Source organism: Triticum dicoccoides, chromosome 3A, assembly GCF_002162155.2.
Source record: "Triticum dicoccoides isolate Atlit2015 ecotype Zavitan chromosome 3A, WEW_v2.0, whole genome shotgun sequence".
NCBI lineage: Eukaryota > Viridiplantae > Streptophyta > Magnoliopsida > Poales > Poaceae > Triticum > Triticum dicoccoides.
Genome location: NC_041384.1, coordinates 490,585,404 through 490,602,695, shown reverse-complemented (window position 1 = coordinate 490,602,695; position 17,292 = coordinate 490,585,404).

Sequence of the window (17,292 nt, the reverse complement as noted above, 5' to 3'; positions counted from 1 at the left end):
ACGGGGGCTGTAACCTCAAACGGGGCGTTAACCATCTCAGTAGAGGCTGTGAGTGTATCTGGGGTCGGCTCGGTGGTTGCCTCCATCTTCTTAGAGCTCTCTGTCTTGTGGGGATCAGCCTCCCACGTCTGCTCCAATATCGGCAGATCTTTGCCTGGTTCTCCTTGGTCCATCATGAAACTGACGAATACTAGGAGACCACTAAAAGGAAAACACAATCGCAATGACAATGAAACAAAAAAGAGAGTGAGGATCGGTTACTGCTTTGCAAAAGTTCTTTTTTTCTCTGAACAAAAATATACCAACATCACGGATCCGCTTACCTTCCCTTCGTTCGGAGAGAAGAACAGTGGCAGATGCGAGTGTTGCCTTTTCTTGAAGACGGTGAGGGAGAAGGGGATTCAGCAAAGAGTGAAATGATGGTTGCTTCATCCGTCAAACTTAGACTGCGGGGAGGTGGGGTTTTGTGATATGACGGCTCGTTACTGCCGCGCTACGACCAGGGTGACTATCCACCTACATTCTGCCTTCTAATTTGGTGGATGGCATTTGGGCCCGCGCGCTGCATGGCCCGCATGTCGGTGAACAAAAGTATAACGGCATTCAGTAGAGGGAGACATTTCAATGACCTAGAGGAGCCAAAAGCGGTAGAGTGTCTCCACTGTACTAGTAGTAATTGTTTTTCTGGGTAGCTGTAGAGTGTCTCCACTGTACTAGTAGTAATTGTTTCTCTGGGCCCAAGACAAAACAGCCCATCCACACTAGTAAATAGTAAAATCAATTCAAAAGCCCATATATTTACTGAATTGACGGATGGGTATGTCGAAGAGCAAAAAACGAGTTTCAGGTGGGCAAAAGAGCTTCTGAATGTGCCGGGCTTCTATTTACAACATATTGTGGTCATAATCCAGTAAATTTTACGAACCGGGATGTTCATTCTATGGACCTGACCAATCCATTTGACTGTGACTACCGAAAACAGTGCTGGAGTTAGATGTTGTTGACCTTTTCAATCTAGTTTTTTTTTGTAAACCTGATGAACAATTAACCCTCGTGCTTTTGTACAGTTTGTAAGCTGGAGTTAGATGTTCCTGCCCTTTTCAACTCGGGTGTGACTGTCATGTTTTCTTTGAAACAAGGCAACACTACAAAAAAAGACACATCTGTGACATTTTGGGCCGAACGAATTTTTTTCTGCCACACATATGACACTTCTATGACGATAATTGTGACAAAACCCGGTATCATCATAGATGTGGTGGGCTCCTACTTCTATGACAAAAAATCATGACCGAAAATGGGCTTTTCGTCCTGGGCAGGCCGGAGACGTAGCTGCATGACATTCTTTGGGTTGTCCATGACGGAAAAAACCGTGGTAGAAGCGAGGGCGAGGAAAATTTCGGGGAGTTCCCGGTTATGTTGGGAGGTCAGGGGCCGAGCGATGTGCGTTTCTCTCGTACACGTATGCGTGTGTGTGCGAGGCGTTGGCTCTAACTGAACCCGAGCGAGGCGTTGGGCTCTAACTGAACCCGAGCGATTGCACTGCAGGCTACGCGTTACTGAACCCGAGCGATCGATAGATGGCTGTTAATTGAACCCGATCGAGCGATTCCTTCGCTACTGCTACTAACTGAAGCCGATCGATGCTGCCTCTGGATGAACAGTGAGCGTTTCGGGGGGTTGGATGAATAGTTCCTGGTGGGGGTGGATGAACAGGACCCCGTGGTATTGCCTCTGGATGAACAGGACCCCGATCGATCGAGCCGGTTGGGGCTGGATGAACAGGACAGGACCACCCTGTGGAGGGCAGGATGAACAGTAGATGGTGGAGGGCAAGATGAACAGTATCCCGTGGAGGGGTGGTTAAACAAGAGCCCGTGGAGAGGGTTGGTTGAACAGTAGCCGGTGGAGTAGCGCGCGCTGGAGGCTGGATGAATAGGAGCCCGTGGATGAATAGTCATAGGTGGAGGCTGGAGGAGGTCGATGGTGGATGAACAGTAGCTCGTGGAGGCTGGAGGGGGTCGATGGTGGAGATGAACAGTATCCAGTGGAGTCCCGTTTTGCGGTACGCCACACCCCTCCCGATGAACAGGACCCTCGTTTCGACCGTAGCGCTCCAACACAAGTCCGTTTCGTCCGTTTTTGCGGTATGCTACACCCCTCCCGATCAACCGGACCCCCGTTTCGACCGTAGGAGGTCCGTTTCCTCCGTTTTGTGGTACGCCAAACCCCTCCCAATGAACAGGATCCCATTTCGAACGTGGCCGGTCGAACACAAGGCCGTTTTCTCCGTTTTGCGGTACGCCAGGCCTCGTTTCCATCGCCTGTTCCATCCAAGCCCTCCCGATGAACATGACCACGCATTTTCTTCCGACCCAGCCGGTTGGCTCCCATGCATTCCGTTGCCTCCCGATGAACACGACGCGTTCCGTTGCCTCCCCATGAACACGACGCATTTCGTTGCCTCCCCATGAACACGACGACGACGCTATTTCTCCGTTCTGACCCAGCCATCTACACGAGCCCTGGCCGTACGTATGCGCGAGTAGGCATTCGTGACCCCGCCCGTATGTACACGTACGTGGCCGTATTTTCTTTCTTGCACCCTGGCCGTTGTACGTACGTGTACATGCTATGTGCGCGCCTCTACAACGACACGTGCGCGCCTCTACTACGACACGTGCGCGCCTCTACATCGACCAGTATGTACGTACACGTTCGTGACCAGAATGACAATGCTACGTATGCTTCAACCAGGTGGGTCCCGACTGTCAGGCACTTCCTTGCCTGCGAAGATGTAGCTGGTGGGTCCCAGCAGTCAGGGGGGCGAATCGTTTTTTTCCCGGACGCACTTGCTTGCGTGCGAAGATGTAGCTGGTGGGTCCCAGTAGTCAGGGGGAAACATTTTTTTCGCGAAATACAGTGGCACGTCCGATGGGTCCCAGCTGTCAGGTGGAGGAATCATTATTTTCCGTGTAATAAGGAGGCACTTCCTTGCTGCGGCCGTGGACCCAGCTGTCAGCCTCTCCACGTACAGTCCACGTCCGATGGAAGTCGTTCCTTGACCACGTTGACCACGCCGCGCCGAGAGCGCCACGGCGGTGGACGACGGTGAGGCCTAGGAAGGGGATGACACGGAGGCAGGGAAGACTCGGCAGTTGTTTCCCACGCGGAGGGGAGTACGACTGTATGAGGGTTTACTAGTTTGTCTGTTGTGCCGAAGAATAACAACAGGTGTGGGTGAGTAGAGGGATGGCTAGGCCAGCGATGGGAGTACGGTCGGGCAGTGAGGCCAGCGCGGCAGCACAACTGGCCGCGAGGAGGAGGGAGCAGGCAGTCCCGCCGGCGCTTGTTTGAGCGGCTGGAGCAGGAAGAGCAGAGATTGAAGAAGCACGATGGCCGTTGGATGTACATCCAACAGTCAGTGCTTGTGCGTCAATCTTTTTTTAGTAAAGCCTCAAATCTGTGGAAAACAGCATACAACCCATCTACCATTATTTCTAATAATTTACAGCCCATTTGCTAATTCTTAAGGTTTTTTGGAGCCCATATTCTTTTTGTTAGCATTACAGCCCATATTGTGGCAACGGTTAAAAAATTATACGAAATTCTGCATATTTCGGTGCGGTCCGAACTGTTTTTAATCCCAAAATTTCGACTCACATTCAAGCTGATTTTAAAAATAAATGTATATCAATATAAAATCCAACAAATTCTCCATGCATAAAAATTAATGTAATTTAAAATCTTGAAATGAAAAAAAGATATTTGAAACTAATTGCCGGTTTGATGTGTTTTAAAAATGTACAGTCCATTTCTCATTACTGATGGGCCATTTTCTCGGCCAGCCGAATGAAAGCTCTCCTCGTCTTGAAAGATTTGCACGCCAACAGGCCTGACAAAGCGACTTACTTGGCAAATCACAAAAAAATTGGGCTGTGGCCGTGGACCCAGCTGTCAGCCTCTCCACATACAGTACTCTTCCTATGGAAGTCGTTCCTTGACGACATTGACCACGCCGCGCGGAGAGCACCACGGCGGTGGACGACGGCGAGGCCTAGGAAGTGGACGACGCGGTAGTGGAAGCCCGCGCGGAGAGGACTACGAGGGTTCACTGGTTCGGCTGCGGTGTGAGGCTGCCGTCGTCGCAGGGCCTGGCCAGCGGTGGGAATAGGAGGGGGCGGTGAGGCCTCTGCTGCAGCACAACTGGCCACGGGAGGCAAGAGCATGCGGCACGACCGGCGCTGCTTTGGGCGGCTGGAGCAAGAAGACCAGAGGTTGAAGAAGCACTACTGCCGTTGTATGGACATCGTACGGTCACTGGAGCTAGAATCGTTCATATTGACTAAGTTGACAAAGCCCTTCGTCCCCGTCAACTTAGTAGGCCCACAAGTCAGCCTCCCAGCAAGGTGGGTCCCAGCTAGCCGGGGGAGAATTCATTTTTGTGTGTGTAATAAGGAGGCACTTCCAGTGGGTCCGAGCTGACAGCGGGGGGAACGTTTTTTCGCGAAATACGGTGGCCCGTCCGGTGGGTCCCAGCAGTCAGGGGGAAACGATTTTTTTCGCAAAATACTGGTGGCCCGTCTGGTGGGTCCCTGCTGCCAGGTGGGGAAAGCATTATTTTCCTCGTAATAAGGAGGCACTTCCTTGCTGCCGCCATGGACCCAACTGTCAGCCTCTCCACGTATAGTCCACGTCCGATGGAAGTCGTTCCTTGACCATGTTGACCACGCCGCGCCGAGAGCACCAGGGCGGTGGACGACGGCGAGGCCTAGGAAGGGGACGATGCGTAGCCGGTGAAGATGCGGTAGTGGATGCCCACGCGGAGAGGAGTATGAGGGTTCACTCGTTCGGCTGCGGTATGAGGCTACCGTCGCCGCAGGGCCTGGCCAGTGGTGGGAATAGTAGGGGGCGGTGAGGCCTCCGCGGCAGCACAGACGACCACGGGAGGCAGGAGCAGGCGGCACGACCGGCGCTGCTTTGGGCGGCTGGAGCAAGAAGACCAGAGGTTGAAGAAGCACTACGGTCGTTGGATGGACATCGTACGGTCACTGCAGCTAGAATCGTTTATATTGACTAAGTTGACAAAGCCCTTGGTACATCAACTTAGTAGGCCCACAGATCAGCATCCGAAACGGTGCGCCCCAAATGTCAGGGGGAGGAATCATTTTTTGGGCGGGTGAAGCTAGAATATCCGAGATTGAAGAAGAAGCACGACATCCGTTGGATGGACATCCAACGGCCACTGCTGCTAGAACCGTGTGTTGGCTATAAGTTGACAAAGACTTGCATACGCGTCAACTCTGTTTTTTTAGGGGACGCGTCAACTTAGTAAGGCCAGAAGTGTGTGGCAGAGAACTTATAGCCCATTTGAGATTTGTAAGAATGTGTAGCCCATTTTTGAATTCTAATGGAATTTACTACAACCCATTTACAGTTTGTTAAAAGTACAGCCCATTTCAACCAACCGTTCAAAACAGAATTCAATAAAATTTCCCACATTTTGATGGGATCCGAAATATTTTTATCCCGAAATTTCTAGTCAGATTAAATACAATTTCAATATAAATTTATATTACGTAAAAATCCAACGAAACATTGCGCTCGCAACAATTAATGAAATTAAAATTTTCAATATCCAAAAATAATATTTTATAAAGTAATCACATGTTTGGTGCATTTTTTATAGTTACTGCCCAGTTTATGATTACATCCCATTTATTATTTCTTAAAGCCCATTTTCTTGTTAAGCCTAATGCATCCCTCCTAGGAAAGATTTGCAGCCCAGCGGGGCGGAGAATAACAACTTGACCTTGCCTGGGTATTCCTAAAAAAAGTATAGCTGGGCTAGCCATTTTCAGCTTGAAAAAAAATAATATCTAGGTTGGATATCTGGCCTGGGCTAGACGGGCCACAGCCCGCCCAGTTAATACTTGTAGTGATGTTTTTGTTGTTGTTCAGAGGAGAAAAATTAATATCTGGGCTAAACATCGAAAAACTCTACAGTGCTCACACCTCAAAAACACAAATACTGCTCGAGTTGCTTGGTCCCAGTTGTCGGCCACTTCTTGTGCAATTCTCTCGTTTATTGACTACAACCTAGGTTGACAATGGTGTGGGACCGTGATGTCAGGAAACTAGGGGGAAGAAAAATAAATTACTCCAGCGAGCGCTTCCACCTCTGCCTCGTTGTCTCCCGTGGAAACCCCTTTCCTCCCTTTTTTTGCTCGGGCAAGGACCAATGCATGCAGCACGTCCATGCGGTTATTAGGCAGGAAATAAAAGTGCTTTGCATGCTATGAATTACGATGGCCTGCATGGGTAGCTAATAAGGCATCCTCTTAACTGCTGTGATTAAATGTTGTGTTTAGAAGAGAGAAATATTCTTATTTTCCACCAATCTACTTGCACCTAGGTCGTGATGCACCTTCTAATACGACTTATTCACCTAGACGGAGGGAGTATAGTTTTATACATATATATATAATAAGGAGGCACTTGCGTACGTGAGGCTATGGACCTGGTGGGTCCCCATTGTCATCCTCTCCAAGTAAAGTCATCTCCTCGCCCGCGCACGCTTTCCGCTCAAAACAGTCAGCACCGCCCGCCCCGCTTCCCAGTGCAGGCGATTGCTCCGCCTTCAAATGACACAAGTGTCGTCCGTCCGTCCATCTGCCTCCCACATTAATGATACGCGGTTGCCTAGGCGGCTACTCCGGCGCCACACGTCCGTCCCTCCGCCCTCCCACCATTGCTATATAAACTGTTGCGCCGGCCATAGCCGCAATCATCCGCATCCGTTCCCTTTCTCCTGTCCACACCACTACTGCCCACCATGGCTTCCTCACGCTCCAGCGCTCTTCGGGATGGGCGGACGACGGACCACAAGGAGATGGCAGCCATTGCTGCCGACCGGCTGGCCGGCAGGCAGCCGGAGGACGACGACGTCCCAATGGAGAACATGGTAGTCTACGATCCGGCGCCAACCCCCTCCTCCGCGCCATCCTCGCCGGTGCATTGCACCATGACCATCGGCGAGGCTCGTACCCAATATATGGACAGTGTGAGGCAGATGCGTCAAGAGCAATTCTGGGAGGCGCAGGCCGATGTCGCCTACAACCACCATCTCCTCCAGGAGCACCTGCAGGCGGAGGAGCAGATCACCGCGGAGCGGGCGGAGCAGGAGGCGCTGCTCGACTCGTACCGCTCCGCCCACAAGGGCCGCCTCGAGCGCTGGCGATACCGCATGCGGGTGGCAGAGCCTGCGGCTGCCTACAAAGAGGCTAGCAAAGAGGGCGATGAAGCGGGCGAGGCGTTGTTTGGCGAGACCAAGGACGAGGCAGAGGTCAATGCCGGCTCCGACGAGTCCCCACCCCGCTGGCGCCAACGAGGCCCTGCTCCGCCGAGGCCCCGCCCCGCCAACAACGAGGCAGAGGACATCACTAGCTCAACCGAGGCCCCACCCCGCTGGCAACGCGGGGGAGGATTTCCACTGCTCCGCTGAGGCGCCACCCGCCGGCAACGAGACAGAGGACATCGCCAGCTCCGCCGAGGCCCCGCCCCGCTGCCAACGAGGCAGCACCACACGAAAAACGAGGAAGAGTAGAACACGGTAGGTCACCGCCGCTCGGGTCCAAGTAAGGCCACCGCTGCTACCCTCCTGTTGAAGCCAAGCTAGGCGGGTTGACCATTGACGGCCGGTTAGCTTCTTGGCGGCAACGTGGAGTCGGGGAGTTCTGCTGGAGAATAACGCTGCTTCTACTTAACTGCTGGTGCAGTTGGCTGACTGACACGTGGGCCCAACAGGCCACATGTCAGTTACGCAACTGCACCTGCAGTTAAGTCACTGAAGCTTCTGTTCGGCTCAGTGGGACACAGGTGGTAGCTTCGATTAATTAATTATACCTCTAGCGCACCCCTTTTTAGTTGAGGAATGTATGAAATGTAATGAAATTTGGCATGTTTATATGAAATCCGACTGTGTATGAATGAATTTATTTTGATTAGTTCGAATTCCTGTATCACTGGCATTGGATGAACATGGATAACAATACGTACTAGCATTATTCCCAGGGTGATCACCTCGTTTGCAGCAGTTTCACATGTACTCCCTTCGGTCCTTTCTAGTTTGCATACAAGTTTTGTCTGCAGTCAAAGTATCTCTACTTTGACCAATCTTATACAAAAGAGTATGCACTTTCACAATGTGCGAAGTAAAAAGGAATAGAAGGAGTACAAAGAGTTTGAGCACCTTTTTAGCGTTTCTGTACATTGTAATCAAACACACAGGCCTGTCAATTCATAGAGAACATTCAAAACAATCGATGATTATGCATCTCAGCGACTCACATGTCAGAGGCAATATTTACTTCACAACTAAAGAATAAAGAAAAAATTGATCGACGCTGCTGACAGCAAGGGCGTCCCATTCAAAAATATCAACGCATGTCTTGCTAAAATCAATGAGCAAAATTTGACAAGGTTGTCCCATTCCAAAATATCAAATGCCTACGATTGTGGAATGGGCAGGGTTTGCCATCAGTTTGGACATTGAAATGGCACCTCGTGCTAAATAAACCATCTGTTCTTTTTGTGCAGTTCCACCAAAATCAACCAAATTCGCACGTAGCTTGTATGGTTTCGCCCTTATATGTTGCGACGCCTTGAACTTATCGGCACCTCCTTTCTTGTGGTGGAAATGAATGATTCGATGTATTCATGAACATTTTGTGCAGTTCCCATTGAAATCAAGCTGAGCACCCCGGTTTGCACAAATACAAAAAAGTGATTAGTATAGAGCAAACTGTATTATGAATTAACAATTTCAATAGGCACATACATGGTCCATGTAGAGCACACTTTTAGAAAAATGGAACTCACCAGAAAGAATCCTAGAACAACATTGTACTCGCGTATCACAGCAAAAAAATGGAAATTTTGTCAGTCCTTCTGAGCTGAAGTTAGTTTGGTCTTGTGGGGAGTAATGTAACCATCCTTCAACTGCTCCTTCTGATGATAAGATAGACATGGCTTCTTCATCCTGGCATAATCGGAACAAGTCACTTCATGTACTCCATATTCTTCTTCAGAGGAAGATGATCATGTTGTGCAAAGACAAGAGGACTACTAAATGCTAGCATCACTGTTTGCTCAAAAAAGGGAAAGGAAATATTTAAAACAGCACAGATGAAGCACTTCTCAAGGACAATACCACTTTTTCATGACAGTATCTAAATAGTATCACAACACCAATAGAGATGACAAAGCTCGATCATATGGATGAAATCAGTGGGCGAGTACCAACCTTTGTCAGGAGGCTTATTGCGTAGAGCATACAGATGAAGCAATTCTCCGGAACCATCTGTTGCTATCTATGATGGTGGCCATGCTTACTATATACTCCTCGATTAGTTTAATGTTTCCAACATCTTCTTGTGCAGTTCCACTAAAATATATGGTATCTTCAAAGAAGATCCCTGTTTGCACAAGTAGAGATAATTACATATTACATTAAGAGTGGCATCAAATCAGTGGCAAAACAATTGCTCGTTCCAGCCATAGCAATAAATTAAGATGCAAAACTATATCATTACTTGTGTCATCGCAGTTCCAGTGCTTCGTTACAGCACCGGGAGTTGATTTTTGTTTTTCTTCCCCTTGTTCTTCCCCTTCATCACTTGGTTCAATAACAAACAAGCTTCTCCTTCAATGTAAGATTTGGCATGTCAATTAGGGAGCACAACTATAGTACTAAACTTAATTTTTTGATGAAAGTGGCAAAATACAGGCCATCAGTTGTGAAATATCCTTATCTTAACTCAATGGGATATTACGGTGCACATACAGATTGGAAGTCTTGTCTCCATTTGTGCAGTTCACTAAAATCAAGCAACATCATCGTACAAGTAGCACAACATATGAATGCACACTGCAGAATCATGTGAAAGAAGGCTACTACTGACCTCTCATGATGCGGAATTCAAACAACTCACAAGAAGAAGATCTGAACCAAATTCGCCTTAACGGATAGGAAGTAAGATCTCCTCTTGTGCAGTTCCACGAAGATCAAGCAATCAAGCAACATTGTCGGTGTGACATTTTGGTTGAACTGCACAAAACACTCTTAAAACAAAAGTGTTTTGTGCAGTGCAACAAAAGGTCACAATGGCAACGAGATGAAGCAGATAACCCTATTTACACAGAGGTGCAAAGGAAACAATTAGTAGTCAATAACGGTGGATGACACAGAAGCCAACAAAAAGAAGCATCTACCTTATCTAAATGGGAAAGAAAGAAATACAGTAGCATTTCTCAAATGGTGGCATTGATTAATATTAACATAGAGATTATATTAACAACAAAATTCGGTAAACATGTAATTTGCTTTTAACTGTGGCATTGCATGAATTTTCCAGCGGCATTATTAGAGGGTGTTTGTTTACAGGGACATTTTGGTGTAGGGACTAAAAAAACTCCATGTCAGTCCCATCTAAACCAAAGAGGAGGGACTTGTAGGGACTAAAAGTGGGCATTTGGGACTAAAGAAAGAAGACCCCGAGGGAGTCTTTTTGGGACTTTTTCCAACAGTTGCCCCTGCCATGCATCACACCTTGTCTCTATTAGTTCATTACTAGGGGTAACATGGTCTTTTAGCATGTCATTTAATAACCTCTAGTCCATGTTTAGTCCCTGGAACCCAGCAGGTAGGGACTAGGTAGTTTTTAACCAAACATGGCCTTAGATTAACAACAACTAATGAGTTGCACGGGACAGTGGATGCACCAGCACCATGTGCATCTACCGATGTACTGTGGTCATGCACAATCTGTTGCAACAAAGAACAAGCAACCAAGGAGCATATTTGTGTTGGTCCCGGTTTTGTTATCTTTAGACGCCTTTCCCTACGTGAGCGCAACAAATTTAGTCCTGCTCAATCTCTACAGACTTGTCCCTTCCTTTCCTTTTTGAACTAGTACTTTCGCCCCTTCCTTTCCTCTTTGAACCACGTCCTAGATTTATGCGGTACAACTTTCCCCACTACTTTCCCCCATTCCTTTCCTCTTTGAACCACATCCTAGATTAATGCTATACAGCTTTCCCCCTTCATTTCCTCTTTGAACCACGTCCTAGATTCATGCTATATACAACTTTTCCCACTACTTTCCCCCACTCCTTTCCTCTTTGAACCACGTCCTAGATTCATGGTATACATGCAGCTAGAGCAATGCATGTGGAGTAAGTAAATTATACCTTAAGGTTCTTGGGGCGTGGTTCGGTGGGCGACGGGACGGCGGCGAAGAAGAAGGGGTCGGAGGCCCTCCCTCGCTGCCGCTGGGTGGAAAGTGAACAGCTACGCCGGTAGTCCCTCGCCGACGGCGACAGCGTTAAGCCTCCTTCCCCTCCCGGCGGACGGATCCTGCCAGCTCTTTGAACATCAGTGAGGGGAGAGAGAGGCCAACGAAGTCTTGTTTAGATCTGGAGAGGGCGAGAGAGTGTGAAGAGAGCAACTACAAGCGCTAAGCCTCCAGCGGGAGAGGGCGAGAGAGTGTGAAGAGAGCAACTACAAGCGATGAGGCTCCAACGTGTATATATATACTGGAGAGACTATCCATAGTGTGGGAGTCATTGGGATTTCAGTCATAATCGTGTCATGTGGCTTTAGTGGTAAGACTATCCACAGTGGTGCAAAAATAATGCAGCCTTAGTCACCTTACCTCTCTCCACGTAGTACGTTGGGTCCCACCAGTCAGAGGGTGAAACAAACAAATTAATAAGAAAAATTAAAAGCGCCAGCGGTGTATCTTACCTCACACATCTCGCTACTGCTCAGGAACACTGTCCAATTGATCCCTTTGTTTGCTCACGTACTATTTTAAGTGAATCCTTATTATAACATGCACACAAATTTTGGGCACTTATATTCGACTTAAGTCAGTGTGCTACCGTATCTCGTATACTTACTACTCCCTCCGTCTAGGTGTAATAAGTCACGTTAGAAGGTGCAACGGGACCAAGGTGCGTGTGTGTGTGTGTGTGTGTGTGTTTAACACCATGTGTGTGTTAGAGAGAGCGACAGATCGACCTACTCCTACAGAGAGATGTTGTGTAGTGTATGATTTTAGCCGCGAGAGTCGGTGCATCCTCTTGTTTCCGGGCGTGTCCGGTAGGGACATGCGGACAACTGCCACGCCCGCTCTTGACTAGCCTGGCCCACCCAAAGCCCCTCCATCGCCCGCGCGTGCTTCTCGCCCGAAACGGTCAGCGCCGCTCCAAAGAATCGGTGTCGCATTCATGCCCGGGCAGAGCGGACGCGACCTCTCACTGGCGCAATAGTGATGGTTGCTTCGTCCGTCCAACTTACTGCTTGGTCTATGTGATTTGACGGCTCATTGGTCTTTATTACTAAGGTGGTAGGACTGCTGGATGTCCCACACTTTCGGCGAAAGGAGGTATACTACTACTACTAGATTACAATTTTCTCCATTCTTACAGCGGAGGCGTGCAAGGGCAGTGAAAACACGCAGGTTCAGTGATTACATGGCCCACCTCACACTATCACTGTGCGACACCTAACTCTTTACATAGTACTCCCTCCGTTCCTAAATATTACTAGATGAGTCCCCGCGCGGAACAACGGTATATCCCTCTGCGCAAAATTATCGATTTCATAGAACAAAAAAAACTCTATAACCGCATGACAAATGTGGTAGCCAAACTAAATAAACTCCCATCATCATTTAGATCATCCAACGTAAGGAAAAAAGATCAGCCAACTCCTACTTCATAATGGGATTATATTTTTCTTTTTGACATGTTAATGGGACTTAAAAGCTCACTTACATGCATGCTACCGGTGCATGCTTGCATGCAGACATGTTGATGTGATTTAAAACCCACTCACATGCATCTGGCACGGTATTTCTACATGCTTGCATGTGGCTTAGTGCGGAGCCTCTCAACGTCAAGATCAGACGGCTATTATGGACTGATTTACTTCATCTAACGGCTACATCAATTTTGATGACGTGGCTCAAGGAGAGGATAGAGAATTCCTACTAGTGGGGGCTAGCTCTTACTAGTAGATATAAGTCTTTGTAGAGATTCCACTACATACGGAACAAAATGAATGAATCTACACTTAAAATGCATCTATATACATCCGCATGTGGTTCATGGTGAAATCTCTACAAAGACTTATATTTAGGAACGGAGGAAGTACTAGTATAGTATGTACTGTAATTTATCAGCGAGATAAATTTGTACAATGCTATGAAGCTTCCAGCTTCTATTACATGTATCTTGCGTCCAAGGTTGCCCGTTGCAACATTTCATCAAATACAAAGGAGACTAACATGCATGCTATTGCATCTCAAGGATTGACAGATCATAGCAAATATGTACTTCCTCCCTTCCAAAATAAGTTTCTCAACTTTGTGCAAACTTTAGTACAAAGTTTTACTACTACTAAAGTTGACACTTATTTTGGAACAGAGGCAGCTAAAGAAAAAAAACGATCCATGCAGTCCCTAGCCCTTGAACCGTGAACCCTGACCAGGCTTCAATTTGCTGGCAACGTTCGAGCTTCCTAATAAATGAAGTTTGCAACCTTTTGACCATCGGATCATTTTGTGCAGTTTCACCAAAATCGAGATGAGCATCCCTGCGGCAAAGAAATTGAACAAGCGTGATTAGAATAAGATTACTGGGACTAGTTGATGATACATAAACTCATCACAAATACAGTACGTAGAAGCCAGTAGAGGTATGTGCGGGGCAAAGAAGTAGAGAAATATCCACAGGGAGTGATGTGGGCAGCTGGAGCAGTGGTGCAAGCTGGTTGTAAAGGGAGTTGTACCTGAGGGACGTAGCTCAACCTTGAGGAGGGTGGCGGGAGGCAGCAAGTGCCCACGTCGCGGTAGTGAGCAAGGGACGAAGGCAACCTCACCGGCTTTGTGAGAGAGAACGGCGGGGACCCCTGATCGGGACGTGCCGACAATGGGTTTTCACCGTCGACGACGGCCACCACATCTACACTAAGCATCCACCCCTTCCCCAAGCGGACGTGATCCGCCGGGATGTTAGAGATGTGGCCACAGTCGTTTTGTGCGAGCGAGTGTGAAGAGAGCAACCCCAGCAAGCAACCGTGTAGGCTGGCCCGTCCTGACTATGTATGTAGTGGAGCGGTTTCCTTTTCTCTCCATATGAACCTATCATATTGCGTATGTGCCACTAAAGAAAAAAAAACTTTATTTATAAATCACACGGCACCTACTACTCATTCTCCTATAACCTTGCGCTTGGCATCTCCAAAATATTAACCTTGCGATTGGCTCTTCGCCTCTTCGGGAAGTCGAGCAATAATGGCAGTGCAGTATATATCGTTCTGGCTATATGAGACCGAATGAATTGCTACACGTCCCCCATGTGGGCGAGGGTCGAGGGGCGAGGGAGAGTGCTACATACGGAGCAAAATGAGTGAATCTACACTCTAAAATACGTCTATATACATTAGTGTTTGGAGTATGTACTAGTAGTTCATATTGAAATCTACTGAAGGACATATATATTCCAAACAATATGATATAATCTCTATAACCAAGGTAGTAGGGACGAGGAGTAAACGGAGGGAGTAGTAAATTTTTCTCCTCGTCTTGCGAGCCACCGCGCGCATGGGCGAGGGAGCGGGCGTAAGGCATAGTAAGCAAGCTTCACCTCATCCTGCGAGCCACCGCGCCCGTGGGCGGGGGACACGGCGTACTAAGCAAGCTTCTCCTCATTCTGCGAGTTGACGGGACACATCAAAAGTACTCTAGTGTATAGAGCCTGGCCTCTAAGGTAGGCCCCACATGGTTTGCCTCTTTTTTCAACATAACACGTCAAGTCGCAATTTGTTTGTTCACCGGTGGTAGACGATCCTCCCTCCACCAAGTGGACAACCAGTACACGTGCCAAATTACCATGTGGGCTGCCTTTTTCATACAGAAATGAGCTCCACCGTGTACCCGCGTGGGTGTGGTTAGGAAAGAGACGGGAGTACGTGCGCCGTGCATGCACCTCTTCTCTTCGTGCACGTCACCCACCTACGTGGGTGTGTGAGAGAGATACAAACCGTGTTCGTGAGTGTTTTTTGTTTTGGGGTGGGGTGGGGGTGGGGTGGGGGGTTGATTTCGTGAATTATTTGTGGGAATATGTGTCGATGACATCTCAAACAAAATTTTGCATGCAATGTGTGTGAAATGGAGGCCTATCCATATCATACATAGAGGGTCGGGCAATCCACGAGAAGAGAGGGAGGGGTCATAGCTATCGATAGAGTCGAAGAGAGGATCAAGTGGGTGGGTGCGAGATCGATGAAGAGAGCCATCGAAATTGTGTGTGTGTACAAGTCAAAGATATAGGGCGACTGGCCTACCGGAACGTTAGAGGGCACACGTCAAGTTTGTGTGTGGCGGGGAGACATGACTAGAGCGCTCGATGTATCGGTGTGTGTGGGGGGTGGTGGGAGGGGTAGGCAGAGGCCTAACTATAGAGGTAGAACGACTCATATATGTGTTGAGAAGGAGAGACCCAGCTATGTCTTAAGGGAGATTGATCGACATCCATACATAACTGAAGGACGAGAAATATGATTGGAGAGAGAGAGAGAGGAGAGAGAGGGAGGGAGAGGGAGGGAGAGGGAGGGAGAGGGGTAGAGTGCTGGATGGGTGATGGAGTTGCTTCTCGAAGATGGTGGGAGAGGCCTACTAGACAAACTGAGGGTGGAACTGCAATGTTATCAATAAGAGTGGGGATGTGTTTCTGTGTGTGCCTGTGTGTGATAGATCTGTCGGGACGCATCCATGGATGATGAAGGGGAACCATGTGTTTGGTAAGCAAACCTAACTAGATTGGTAGATCAATTGTTGTTTGTCGGAGGAAGGGAGAGACACAACTAATGAGGTAGATTGATTGACGTGTGGGTAAAACGAGTTATAAGGACCTAGCTAGCTATATGTATAGCGAGAGATCGGTTGGTGTACGTCCATTTGTTAGAGGCAAATAAGGCCCAGTGAGACGGATAGACAGAGAGAATGGAGCTAGGAGGTGGTGCGAGAGGCCCAACTACTAGCTAGATAGGGGGAGGAGTGTGCGGTTGTGAGAGCGATGAAAAGAGGGGCGAGAGTTTACATGTGTGTCTGACCGTATCAGAGACACGAGGCAAGGACACATAAAGGAGGAGATGGAAGGTGTGTTTGTATGTTGTAGGCAGGCATCGCTGGAGAGGTTTATCGATCGGTGTGTGTCGGAAAGGAGTTGTGGAGACTCTGGGAGAACGACCTAAAGAAAAAAATGAATGTGCCCGGTGGATAGAATGCCGAGGGAGGGGGAGGGCGAGGAGGCTGTGTGTATGCACGAGAGAAAGTTAGTGGTAGCTACAAAGGTTAGAGGATTGTGTGGGTGTAAGAGACTAACAAAGATCATAATTTGATATGAAAGCGGATTCATATATTTGAATAGGAGATCGTAGTGTTTTAAACATTGCATGCATGAATATAGCGGTGATACACGTGTTGTGCACATGTTATACCATAATGTGATAATGCATGGCGTTTGCAACTCACAGCTAAATGCCGAACAATCTAAACCATACTATACATCAAACAATCTCACATTTTATTTGAATTTGTGATAATGTGTGGCGTTTACAGCTTACAACTAAATATTGAACAATCTAAACAATATTGTATACCGAACATTCTCACATTTTTATTTGAATTTGTGGTAATGTGTGGTGTTTGCAACTCACATCTAAATACTTGTAGGCGTAGCGGGCGGGGCGCCATACATAATGTGATAAACACATTATACATATGAGACATGGTTTAGATTATGAAGATCTTGCTAGAGCTAGAAATGTAATGTGATTTGAAATCAAAATAAAGTGGATTCAAAAAATCTAGTTCGAGTTCATATAGTACACATAGTTCATATGTAACTCGAGACTAATCATGTGGTGTGCTGTGAATATAATACACAAATGATGGTTTAACTTGACAATAATGATGATTGTAGATCTTATTAAAACAGAGAAACAAATTCAAATGCTTTGACTTCACAACAATCATTACTGTAGATCTTATTCAAATAGAGAAACGAATTCAAATTTAGTTCAGATTGAAGCGGTAGTATATACGTTTGGAATGCACTAAAACGTTCATTTGAGTAGTAGGTTGCATGCATTATACACGTAGCGAAATATTTTAATTGAACATAACATGAATTCAAAGTTTTGAATGACATTTGTAGGGCGTA